Source organism: Erinaceus europaeus, chromosome 2 (genome assembly GCF_950295315.1).
Source record: "Erinaceus europaeus chromosome 2, mEriEur2.1, whole genome shotgun sequence".
Lineage (NCBI taxonomy): Eukaryota > Metazoa > Chordata > Mammalia > Eulipotyphla > Erinaceidae > Erinaceus > Erinaceus europaeus.
The window spans coordinates 185,312,590-185,324,964 of record NC_080163.1 but is presented as its reverse complement, the minus strand read 5'-3'; the positions used below and the strand labels follow the sequence as shown (position 1 = coordinate 185,324,964).

General features: G+C 43.3%; 1 long non-coding RNA gene across 2 annotated transcripts in view; it reads right to left on the bottom strand.

The window, feature by feature from the left end:
• Positions 1-12,027, bottom strand: part of LOC132537038 (uncharacterized) — a 168,469-nt gene extending 156,442 nt beyond the window's left edge. Inside the window, exons 1-4 of one of the 2 annotated variants that reach the window (XR_009548553.1) lie at positions 11,927-12,027; positions 11,685-11,809; positions 9,985-10,198; positions 8,677-8,817 (exon numbers count right to left, since the gene is read on the bottom strand). This is a non-coding gene — a long non-coding RNA (uncharacterized LOC132537038). Of the gene's footprint in view, positions 1-8,617; positions 8,818-9,984; positions 10,199-11,684; positions 11,810-11,926 lie in introns of those variants that run through there. The other variant, XR_009548552.1, reaches the window with a different exon arrangement.
• Positions 12,028-12,375: the final 348 nt, after the last annotated feature.

The following is a 12,375-nucleotide window of genomic DNA, read 5'->3' as shown; positions in this document are numbered from 1 at the left end:
GCCTCTGAAATGTCATTTTTCATACTAGCAAAGATAAAAATGTCCCTTCTATGGTGGCCCAGGAGGTGACTCATGGGATAAAGCTGTGAACTCACAAACATGAGGTCCCAACAACAATGTTTACATCACAATTGCCAGAGTGAAGCTCTGGTTCTCTCTCCTTCCCTTTTCCTCTCCTGAATGAACAGGAAATATAGAAACAAACTGGGGCAGGGAGGGGGATACCATAATGGTTATGAAAAAAACTTGTATGGGGCCAGGTGGTGGCTCATGGAAGTGCACGGTCTCAGGCAAGGATGCCAGTTCTAGCCCCCATTTTCTCACCTGCAGGGCATTCCCTTCACTAGTGTGAAGTGGTCTTCAGCTGTTTATCATTCTCTTTCTCTCTCTCTCTATCTTCCTCTGCCTTCTCAATTTCCCTCTGTCCAATCAGAAAAAAGGAAGGAAGAAAGAAAGAGCCACTAGAAGCAGTGAATTCAAAGTGCAGGCACCTAGCCTCAGTGATAATCTTGGAGGCAAAAATATGAAAAGATTTTCATGCCTGGGGCTCCAACACCAGAAGTTCAATCCCCAGCACCATAGCAAACAGTTTTTTTTTTTTTTTTTTACTCAGCTCTGGTGGTAGGTAGGGTTTGAATTTGGGATTTTGGAAGCTCAGACAGGAAAGATCCTTTGCCCAACCATTATGCTGTCTATCTACCTGGCCCCACCCCCTTGCCTGTTGACAGCTAATCTAGCAAGCCAGTCCTTGGGGACCTCCTGGTGCCTCAGGCATGAGTCTCTTTGCATAACCTTTACGTCAACTACCCCTGCCTCTGAAATGTAAATTTTCACACTAGAAAAAAAAATGCCAGTTCTATGGTGGCCCAGGGGCTGAGTCATTGGATAAAGCTTTGAACTCACAAACATGAGGTCCCGGAAACAATGTTTAGCATCACAATTGCAAGAGTAATGGTTCTCTCCCCTTTTCCTCCCATGAATAAATAGTAAATACAAAAAAAAAAAAAACTAGGGTGGAGGTGGGGGAGGGAAAAACCATAATGGTTATGAAAAAAGGTTTTTTGTTGCTAGGTGGTGGCACAGGGAAGTGCAAGGTCCCATGTAAGGATCCCAGTTCTAGCCTGCATTTGCTCACCTGCACGCAGTTTCCTACGTTAGTTCTGAAGCCGGGTCTCCAGCTTTTTATCTTTCTCTCTCTCTATCTTCGCCTCAACACTCAATTTCCTTATGAGTCTTATTAAAAAAATTAAAATAAAAACTGACCACAGAGATCAGTGGATTCATACTACAGGCGCCGAGTACCAGCGATAACAATGGAGGGAAAAAATAATAAGGAAATAAAACAGGAAAAAGACTTATATGCCTGGGGGGGTCAGAAACCCGAGGTCAATCTCCAGGAGCATCTTACACCATACAAAGCATTTTTTCTCTCCAGATCTGATTGAAGGTAGGCATTGAATTTGGGATTTTGGAACCTAGGATATCCACCTACCTAGCCCCACAATCATTCCGTTGGATCCTGGGGGACCCTGGCATTCCCGGGGAACCCTGGTGGCTCCCAGGGGACCATCGTGGCTCCTGGGGGACCCTCACTTCTGGGGGAGTGCTGGATTTACCACCCTCCATTGGAATTAGCAGTCAAGCCACAAAGGTCAGTAGATTCAAAGAGCAGGCACCAAGTACCAGCAATAAAACTACAAGCTAAAAAAAAAATTAAAAGAAAATAAAAAAGGAAAAAGACTTATATGCCTGGGGGTCATAAACCCGAGGTCAATCTACAGGAGCATCATACACCATACAAAGCATTTTTCCCCCCACATCTGACTGAAAGTAGGCATTGAATTTGGGATTTTGGAACCTCTTATAAAAATGTACCATTGCATAACTATTATGATATCCATCTATGTATCCCCACCAGCATTCTGGCAGCTCCCGGGGGACCCTGGGGGCTCTTGGGGACCCTGGCAGCTCCGGAGGGCGTGTACCGGGGGCGGCTCCCGGGGGACCATGGCGGCTGCTCCCGGGCGACCCTAGCGGCTCCCGGGTCGGTTCCCAGGGGCGGCTCCCGGGGGACCCGGGTGGCTCCCGGGGATCCGGGCGGCTCCCGGGGGCGGCTCCGGGGGGACCCTGGCGGCTCCCGGGGCGGCTCCTGAGAAACCCTGGCGGCTCCCGGGCGCTGCTCCCGCGGGCCATGGCGGCTCCTGGGGGGCGGCTCCCGGGGGCCGCTCCAGGGGGACCCGGGAGGCTCCCGGGGGGCGGCTCCTGGGGAGACCCTGGCTGAGTGCTGGCTATACTACCTTCCATTGGAATTAGCAGGCAAACCTGTGCCTGCTGGAAGTTACTTAGCCTAGGACCTGCATCTGGGACACCCATCAGTGGCATTGGCCAGAGAAAAACCTGTGGCCAGATTCTCCAAGGAGTCATCCCCTAAGTGGCAAAAAAAAAAAAAAAGTACGGGCCAAATGAAACACAAATGCAAATAGTATATAAATACATTATTATTCATCTCCATGGATAAGTTCTAAATGTAAAATGCATTTTAAGATCAGACATTTTGTTTTTATTTATTTATTTATTTATTTTGCTTCCAGGGTAATTGCCAAGGTTGAGTGCCTGCACCATGAATCCACTGCTCCTAGAGGCCATTTTGTCCCCTTTTGTTGCCCTTGTTGCACATATTTTATATTTTTTAATTTAGCACTCAGTGTAAAAATAGCATGTCAGCATACCCAGATCCTTGCGAGGAAGACCTTAAAACTAGAATATAGGGGGCCAGGCAGTAGCAGTGCAGTGGGTTCAGTGCACATGGCACAAAACTCAAGGACCTGTATAAGGATGCCTGTTCAAGGACCCGGCTCCCCACAAGCCGGGGAGTTGCTTCACAAGCGGTGAAGCAGGCCTGCAGGTGTCTGTCTTTCTCACCGCCTCTCTGTCTTTCCATCCTCTCTCGATTTATCTCTGTCTGGTCCAGCAAAAACAACAACAGCAATGGCAATAACTAAAATAACAACAAAGGCAACAAAAATGGGGAAAATGGTCCCCAAGAGCAATGGATTCGTAGCGCAGGCAACGAGCCCCAGCAATAACCCTGGAGATATATATATATATGTTCCAGGTGGGAGAAATAGACTTTAGGATGCAGGAAAGATTGAGCAATCCAAATTAGTCCTTGTGGGCAGTGAAAGAAATCTTGTTGTGTGCGCTCTCTAGAAAGAGTGTATCGCATTCATAAGGGCACAAGGAAGCCTCTCAAAACCAGGCTCACAGTAACCCCTGAGGCAGCATTCCTTTATTACCTGAGTGCTGAAGACAAGGCAATTCAAGTCAGAAAGCCGCAGATACATGAACTCCTAAATAACTTGTACATGAAATCACAGGGGCTCATGGGAGATTTTTTTTAGATCAGCTGAGTTCTACGGACTGCAAAGACTAGAGACAGAGAAAAGAGTTAAATAACCTAACTGGTGAAACCCAGGCTGTTGAATGAGAAGATAACTGTCTCTGTGCTGTTGGTAAAATGTTTTCTCTCTGTAAGAAAGCCAAAGGTACTAGGCTCTGAATTTTTTTATTGTAATTGTCAAACACTGCCCTCCAGTGGCAGCTCCTCTTTTAGCACTGGAGGAAAAAATCCTAAACTTTGAGCAACTTTGGTCTCACCTTCAACCCCAACCCAACAGCCCCAAATTCCACATTTAAAATTTTTTTTTTTACTAAAATTTTAGTAAAAAATGGAAATTTTAGTGGAAAATTTACGTACATCTTATAGGTATCTGTGGATTTTGTGCATGTGTGTATGTAACTTATAAGGCATAAGATTCTGCTTAAGAGATATTGGGGGCAAATAATGAGAATGAAGGATGTCATAAATCAATCAAAATAAGATTGCATTATGTTGCGGGGAGGAGGGGGAGATATAGGGGGCCTATATCAAAACACCACTTGCTATAGTATTCTTTCTATAACATTTTAATAATAATTTTAAAATAACAGTTGTATAGAAATAGAGAACTAGAAGATTGGGCAGTATCACAGTGGGTTAAGCATACATGGCGCAAAGCCCAAGGACAGGTATAAAAAAAAAAAAAAGATTGCAATGAAATCTCAACTATTTTTTAGGTCAAATGATATTTTTCATTTACAATAATTAAGATCATCTAAGGAGATTTCTATAGCTTCATTATTCTGACCTTTAATACATGTATATAAAGTCAGAAATAGAACACTATTTTTTCACTTAATCATTATTATTTAAAAAAATCTTGGATGGGGAGATGGGATAATAGTTATGAAAAAGACTGACATGCTGAGGATTCAAGGTCTTAGGTTCATTTCCTTAGCACCTCCATAAGCCAGAGCTGAGCAGTCTTTCTCTTCATATCTCTACCCCTCACTCAAAAAATAAATTAAATAAATAAGTAAAATCACACTACTAAACCCCCAACATAAAAAAGACCAGAAACAGCAGTTGTTGGTGAGGGTATAAAAGAAAAAAAAAAAAAAAGAATCCCTGGTGCAGAGATCTGTAAGCTGGTCCAGGCTCTAGATAAAGCAAATGGAAGTTCCTCAAAGTATCAAAAATGAACGGCAGGGTGGTGACACAGCCAGTTGAGAGCACACATTACAGTGTGCAAGGACACAGGTTCAAGCCCCTGGCCACAACCTGCAGGGAGCAAGCTTCACGGGTGGTGAAATAGGGCTGTCTCTCTTCCTATCTACCTCCCCCCCTCTCAATCTTTCTCTATCTCTATTCAGTAATAAAGATTATAAAAAAATTAAAGAATTAAAAAATGTATATAGTTCTGGAGAGCATATTCATTTTATTGATGTTAATTCTTCCTATTCTTTTTCTACTTCCTTTAATAGTGACTCATAATTTTAAGTATACAAATCTTTCACTTCCTTTGTTAGGTTTATTCCTATTATGTTTTATTGCTATAGTAAAAGGGATTGAAATCCAGAAGAAGAAATCCAGAATGATTTCTTCTTCTGTTAATTTGTTTCCATAGAGGTATGCCACTGACTTTATATGCTAATTTGTAGCCTGACATCTTACTATATTGCTTGATAATTTTCAAGAGCTTACTGCTGGATTATTTAGGCTTTTCTATGCATACTATCATATCATCTGCAAATAGTGAGTGTTTGACTTATCTTCCCTCATGCTAGCTGTGGGCTTGTCATAGGTTGTCTTTATTAGGTTGTCACTTCAATCTTTCAAAAAAAAATCTTACTATCAGAGAAGAGAAGAAAATTTTATCCACTCTGAGAGGCTTTATCCACACTGAGAGGTGATGGTCCTTCCCTTTCAGAACATGACATATCTGGATGCAGCACTGCAAACAGCTTAGTTCACTACAATGCCCAGGTGTCTAGGGGTAGACTTCACCCAACAAAAAGCATCCAGGAGGAAGATCCCACCTAGAAGTAGCCTTTGGCAAAACTTCTGTTCTGTCTCTAAACAACCTCTATAGGCAAGCTTAGAGGGATATTTTATTTATTTATTCCTTTTGTTGCCCTTGTTGGTTTTTTTTAATAGTTATTATTGTTGTCATTATTGGATAGGACAGAGAAAAGTGAAGAAAGGAAGGGAAGACAGAGAGGAGGAGAGAAAGAGAGATACCTGCAGACCTGCTGCACTGCCTGGGAAGCTACTCCCCTGAAGGTGGGGAGCCGGGGGCTTGAACTGTGATCCTTACACTGGCCCTTGTGCCTTGTGCCACCTGCGATTAACCCTCTGTGCTTCTGCCCAACTCCCAGAGGGATATTTTTAACGACAAATGATCCAGACTTACTTTATCTTGGTAGTATCATTGCTGATGAAGTGACACAGTAAAACACTCCACATGTTTGAGTTACTTTATAACACCAGCTAGATGGATAGAGGGTTATCAAGCAAGGAAGTTAGGTTCTGTAGATAAAAATAACTTTCAGACAAAGAAAGGCGTTGTTACTATACTAAAACATGGCACTAATTTGTAAAGAGGTTAATTCATGTGAAATACATTAAAGCTGAACACACACACACACACACACACACACATACACACACACACACACACGGTAGGGTTGAGTAGGGTTTGGTGGTAATAGCAGCACAAACTTTCTAGTTCTTGTCCAGTTGTTTCCAGAAGTAAGAACACATTAAGATGCTGATGCGGATATCTAGTTTCATCATACTGCCTTTTAAAAAATATTTATTTATTTTCCCTTTTGTTGCCCTTGTTGCTTTTCATTATTGTTGTAGTTATTGATGTCATGCCGTCGCTGTTAGGACAGAGAGAAATGGAGAGAGGCGGGGAAGACAGAGGGGGAGAATGAGACAGAAAGAGAAATGTGGTCTGAGAGGCAGCATTAGACTCTCAATCATAAGGTCCTGAGTTTAATCCCTAGTAGCCCATGTACCAGAGTGATGTTTGGGTCTTTCTCTCTCCTCCTATCTTTCTCATAAATAAATCTTGAGAGAGAGAGAGAGAGAGAGAGAGATAAAGAGAGAGAGAGACAACACAGCACTCCTCAGCTGTAGTTTATGGCAGTGCCAGGGAATGAATCTGAGACCTCAGAGTCTCAGGCATGAAAATCTTTTTCAAAACCATTATGCTGTTACAGGTTACACTACCTTCTAGCTGCTCTCTCTCTGATTAAAAAAATACAAAAAGCCTACTGGGGGGCTGGGTGTTGGTGCACTTTGTTAAGTGCACATAGCACAAAGCACAAGGACCTGTGCAGAATAAAGGTGAGAATAAAAATAGTTGAATTAATTGTCCCTTTTCATTTTACTTTTCTAATGTAGATACTAGAATACATGTAATTTCGCTTGCAACTGAAATGTCTTGCAATATATTTATGTTGGAAAATGCTGGCCTGAAACTTGGGAAGAAAACAATAGGAAAATCACATGTCCTTCCAGTGTCTCACTGATGCTTTCTCTCACAGACCCACTTGGATTATCATCTGATGACTAGAGAAGTGTGGCTTTGTTTTGCCTTACTATTTATTCTTTTTCAAATGTCATATTTATTTTCATTAGAGATATACTGAGATTAAAAAAGAGCACTGCTCAGCTCTGCTTACTATGGTGCTGGGGACTGAAGCTGGGCCCTCAGAGCCTCAAGCATGAAGTCTTTTGCAGAACCACTGTGCTGTCTCCTTACTCCTCCATTTTTTTTTTTTACCAGACACTGCTCAGCTCTGGTTTATGGTGGTTCAGGGGATTAAATCTAGGACTTTGGATCCTCAGGCATGATAATCTCTTTGCATAACTACTATGCTATCTTCCCCCCATCCCCAACCCTGCACCCTGTATTTATTCTTAGACTAGATATTTTTTTTTTACTGGAGCACTGCTCAGCTCTGGTTTATGGTGTTGTAGAGGACTGAACCTGGGACTTTGGGGCCTTAGGCAGAGAGTCTCACCATAACCATTATGCTATCTACCACCACCCTCTATTTATTCTCAATTACAGCCCAGACTCAGTAAAATTTAGATGAAAAGTTGCAAATATTTTCTGATAAAGATGCAAATGATTCCTATAGGAAATGAATTCTGTCGGTAGATACTATAACCCCAGGGGTTAAGTTTCTTTCTTTCTTTTTTTTTTTTTGGCTCCAGGGTTATTGCTGGGGCTTGGTGCCTGCGCCAGGAATCCACTGCTTTTGGTGTTTATAACTGCTGTTGTTATTATTGTTGTTATTGCTGTCATTGTTGGATAGGACAGAGAGAAATGGAGAAAGGAGGGGAAGACAGGTAGGGGGAGAGAAAGACACCTGTAGACCTGCTTCACTGCCAGTAAAGCAGCCCCACTGCAGGTAGGGAGCCAGGGGCTGAAACCGGGATCCTTATGCTGGTCCTTGTGCTTTGTGCCATGTGCACTAAACCCACTGTGCTACTGCCCAGCCCCCTAGAGGTTAAGATTTTACTACCCCCTGTGGTCCGGAAGGTGGCACAGTGATAGGGCTTTGGATTCTCAAGCATGAGGTCCCAAGTTCTACCCCCAGCAGCACATATGCTAGAGTGATGTCTGTTTCTTTCTCTCTTCATAAATAAATAAAATATTTTAAATATGATTTTATTACCCATTAGGACAAGAACTGGCTCTGAATCCATTTGTATTCTTATTTCAACATGTTTCTTTATTTAAAAAATTCAAATTATTTTTATATATGTATTGGATAGAGAAAACTAGATATCAAGAGGGAGGTGTGACAGAAAGGGAGAGAGACACACACACACATGCAGCACTGCTTCACCACTCATGAAGCTTTTCCCCTGAAGGTGGGGACAGGAGTGTGAACCTGAGTCCTTGCATACTGCAACATGTGCACCCAACCAGGTACACTAACACCTTGCCCTCTTTTTTAAATGTGTTGCCAGGAATTGAACCTGAGGACTCATGCATGTAGGTCCTGAGCTCTACCTTCTGGGACCCAGCACAACCTTTCTGTAAGTCTAAATAGATTTTGGTCTTGTTTCTAGGCTTGAGTGAATTTTACCTTCTCACATGTTTCCTATATTCTGAGAACATATGATCTGCCAGTCATTGTTTTTGCCTGACATTGTTTTGTCCCAGTTATTAATTCAGAGACCTAAAGGGGACTATTATTTATTCCCATTTTGAAAATGATGAAACTAAGCAGAGATAAATTTCCCAGCTCAGGTTCACTCAGAATGGTACTTACTAGCTGTGCAGGGCTCAGGGAGTAGTAGCAGAGCCAATGTGACAGTCTGGTCTCTGCACATCTATTCTGTAGTGTGTCTTTGATAAGGGAGAACCAACTCCATTAAAACCAGGCAGGTCTTGAGGCTGGAAATGGAGTTCCCTGGTAGAGAAAATACACATATTTGCATGTATGAGGCCCTGAATTCAATCCCTGACACCAAAGACCAAACCAAAGAAACAAAAATAATAAAGCATAAAGTACTTTTTAAAAATTTTTTATTTAAGAAGCATAAAGTATTTTTAAAGTCTAGTTGAAGTCCTCACTCTCAGGACCTATGAATTTATTTATTTAGTTAGTTATTAATTACCAGAGCACTGTGCAGTTCTGGCTTATAGTGATGGCACGGACTGAATATGGGACCTCAGAGTCATTCTGCACAGCCACGTGTGCTATCTCCTCAGTTCTATGAATGACATCTTATGTGGAACTAGAGTCTTCACAGATCTATCAAGTGAAGGCAAATCATTACAATGAGCCTTTATCTAATATGACTGGTACTCTTGTATGAAAAGGAAAATTTGAAAAACTAAAAATTTTTAAAAACTTCTAGACTGAAGCGTCAAGGAGTTGCCTGGAGAGCCCTCCTCCTCTTAGCAGTACCCCAGCATGCGGTGTCTTCTGGCTTCAGACTTTCCTATCTCGCCCCCACCAGGTGGTGGAGGTGAAGGCTCAGGAGGGCTGAGCAGGGCTGGGTTGACCCTAGAACCTGGCTGAGCTTCCAAGGCTCTCCCGGTAGGTCAAACATCAGCCAGGGATGGGGCCCAGCTCTGAGGTTTGGGCGATACTCGCATGCCTCGAGCCTTATGCGTTGTGTGTAGGGATGGCGTGTGGTGGGCCGCAGGTGGGGTGGGACTAGGCCCTCACTTCACTTCACTATACTCCTTTGTCCCTCTCACTGACGGTGAAGCCTCTCCTGTTGTTCCTGTCAACTCTCTGGTTTGTCCCATGTATTCAAATTAAGATGCTTGTACTTCCCAGAAATGAAGGATAGGAAAGGGGAGAGCTAGGGAATGAGAGCTCTGGGGTTAACACTAAGGCTATGGGGATTTTAGTTCTTCATTCAGCAAGAAAGGAACGAGGACATAAAGGTATGGGAGGCTGTTTGGAGGAATTGGTTGGAGGGAAGGTGGTATTGAAGGACACTCTGGATTTTACTTCCCAATTCACTAAATCTCTTTGTTCTTAATAAAGAAGCCGGAGGCAGATAAAAACAAATCCATCTAGACTGTGAGATCAATTAATGGGGCAGGCAGAGAGGTAGCTCACCTGGTGGAGCATGTGCATGACCGAATACAAGGCCCTGGGTTCTGTCCCTGGCCCCGTGTGGGAGCAGCGCTTATGGCTCCTTGGGTGATGGAGAGGTGCTGTGGCGTCGCTCCTGCTTTCTTCTGTGCCTCCTCTTCCAAAATTAAAAAAGACAAAATTGGACCGGGAAACTGGTCAGCAGCATTGCACACATTTAAGACCCCAAGTTCAAATCCTGGCAAAAAAAAAAAAATGAAAAAAAAAAGTTGACTCCAGGCTTTTCTCACAGAATGGAAAGAGACTGGGTATATGGGGCCCACTATCTGGTGGAGGATAACATTGGTCTTTTATTGAGGAACTGAAAGTATTTTTTTTCTAAGTATTTATCATTCTTTGATATAAATGGCATGAGTATTTTTCATATTTATTTAATTATTTTCCCTTTTCTTGCCCTTGTTTCTTATTGTTGTTGTTGTAGTTATTGTTGTTACTGATGTCATCAATGTTAGATAGGACAGAGAGAAATGGGGGGGAGACAGAGAGTGGGAAAGATAGACACCTGCAGACCTGCTTCACCACCTGTGAAGCAACTCCCCTGCAGGTGAGTAACCAGGGGCTCAAACAGGGATGTCCTTGCAATTTGTGCCACAAGTGCTTAACCCACTGTACTACCACCCGACTCCCAAACTGAAAATATTCTATCCATATTTGGATGTTTAACAGCATACCTGGAGCTTATGTAATTTGCCGCACAGTTACTTCAGTGAAAATAAATAGTAGCTCACCTGGTCAAACACACACTTCATCGTGCACAAGGACCAGGGTTCAAACCCCTCCCCACCTGGCTACCACACAGGGGAAGCTTCACCCATGGTACAGTAGTGCTGTGTTATCTCTTCTTCTGTCTCTCATCCCTTGCCTTCTAGCTTTAAAAAAGCCCATTAGGAGTGGTGGAGCTTCGCAGGTGTGAGGCCCCAGTGAAAACCCTCTATTTGGACAGAGACTGGGAGAACTCCTATGCAGAAGATCAGTCTGGAGTGATGAGTCCACAAACCCAAGAATGCCTGGGGCTTCCAGAACCTGGAAAAGGGGCCAGGAAAGAGCTCACCCAGACGAACACACAGCTTCACATGTGCCAGCACATAGGTTCAAGCCCTGACACCACCTGGCAGCACCATAGATGACCAGAACCTGGACCAGGCAGGAAATCAGCTTCCCCAAGAGGTGTTGCAGGGAGTGTGAGCTTGCTGACACCTTGACTCTGGACTTCTGTCCTCCTTCACAGTGAGCCGATGAGCTGATGGCACATCTCTCATGGGGAAGGGGGATGTGTGCCCGCAGAGCTTTCTACCTGCAAGTTCCCAGTAGCATTTTTTTCTTTGCTTCTAGGGTTACTGCTGGGCCTCAGTGACAACCCCATGCACCCACTGTTGCTGGCGGCCATTTTTTCCCCATTTTATTGGATAAGACAGAAACTGAGAAAGAAGAGGGAAGCAGAGAAGGAGAGAAAATAGACACCTGCAGACCTGCTTCACCACTTGTGAAGCATCCTGGGGGCTCGAATTCGGATCCTTGCATGGAACCTTGTGCTTAGTACCGTGTGCACTTAACCAGATGTACCACCACCTGCCCCCCCCCCAGTAGACTTTTTATATCCTTTTAATCAGAAAGAGAGAGAGAGAGGCCAGAAGGTAGTGTAACCTGTAAAGTGCACAACTTACCATGCATAAGGACCCAGGTTCAAGCCTCCAGTCCCACCTGGGGGACTTCACAAGTGGTGAAGCAGTGCTGCAGGTGTCTCTCTTCCTCTCTCTTGCTTCCCCTCTCTTGCTCTATTTCTCGGTCCCTATCATAATACAAGAAAAGAATTAATAGACAAGAATATAGATAATACTAATGTTTTAAAAATAATAGTTACAAAGATCTTTTTTAAATAAAATTAAGGAGCTGGGTGGTGACACACCTGGTTGAGCTCACATGTTACAGTGCACAAGGACCCTGGTTCAAGCCCCTGGCCCCCACCTGTAGGAGGAAATCTTCACTAGTGGTGAAACAGTGTTGCAGGTGTCTTTCTTTCTCCCACTCTATATTCCCCTTCCTTTCAATTTCTGCCTGCCTCTAGTTAATAAATAAACATAATAAAAATGTTGAAATAAATAGATAAAATACTATTTGTGTTCATGATCTGGCAAGATAGTTCACTTGGACAGTGCACTTGCTTTGTTATGGGCACAAAATAGGTTCCAGCCCAGCACACACTGAGCTGAAGAAGACTTACTGTTATGGTGTTTTTCTGTCTCTCTCTTTCTCTTTTTTAAAATTAATATTTATGATTTTTTAAATTATTGGATAGAGACAGAGAGATTGTGCAGGAGGTAGAGAGGGAAAGAAACAGAGAGACACCTGCAGCTC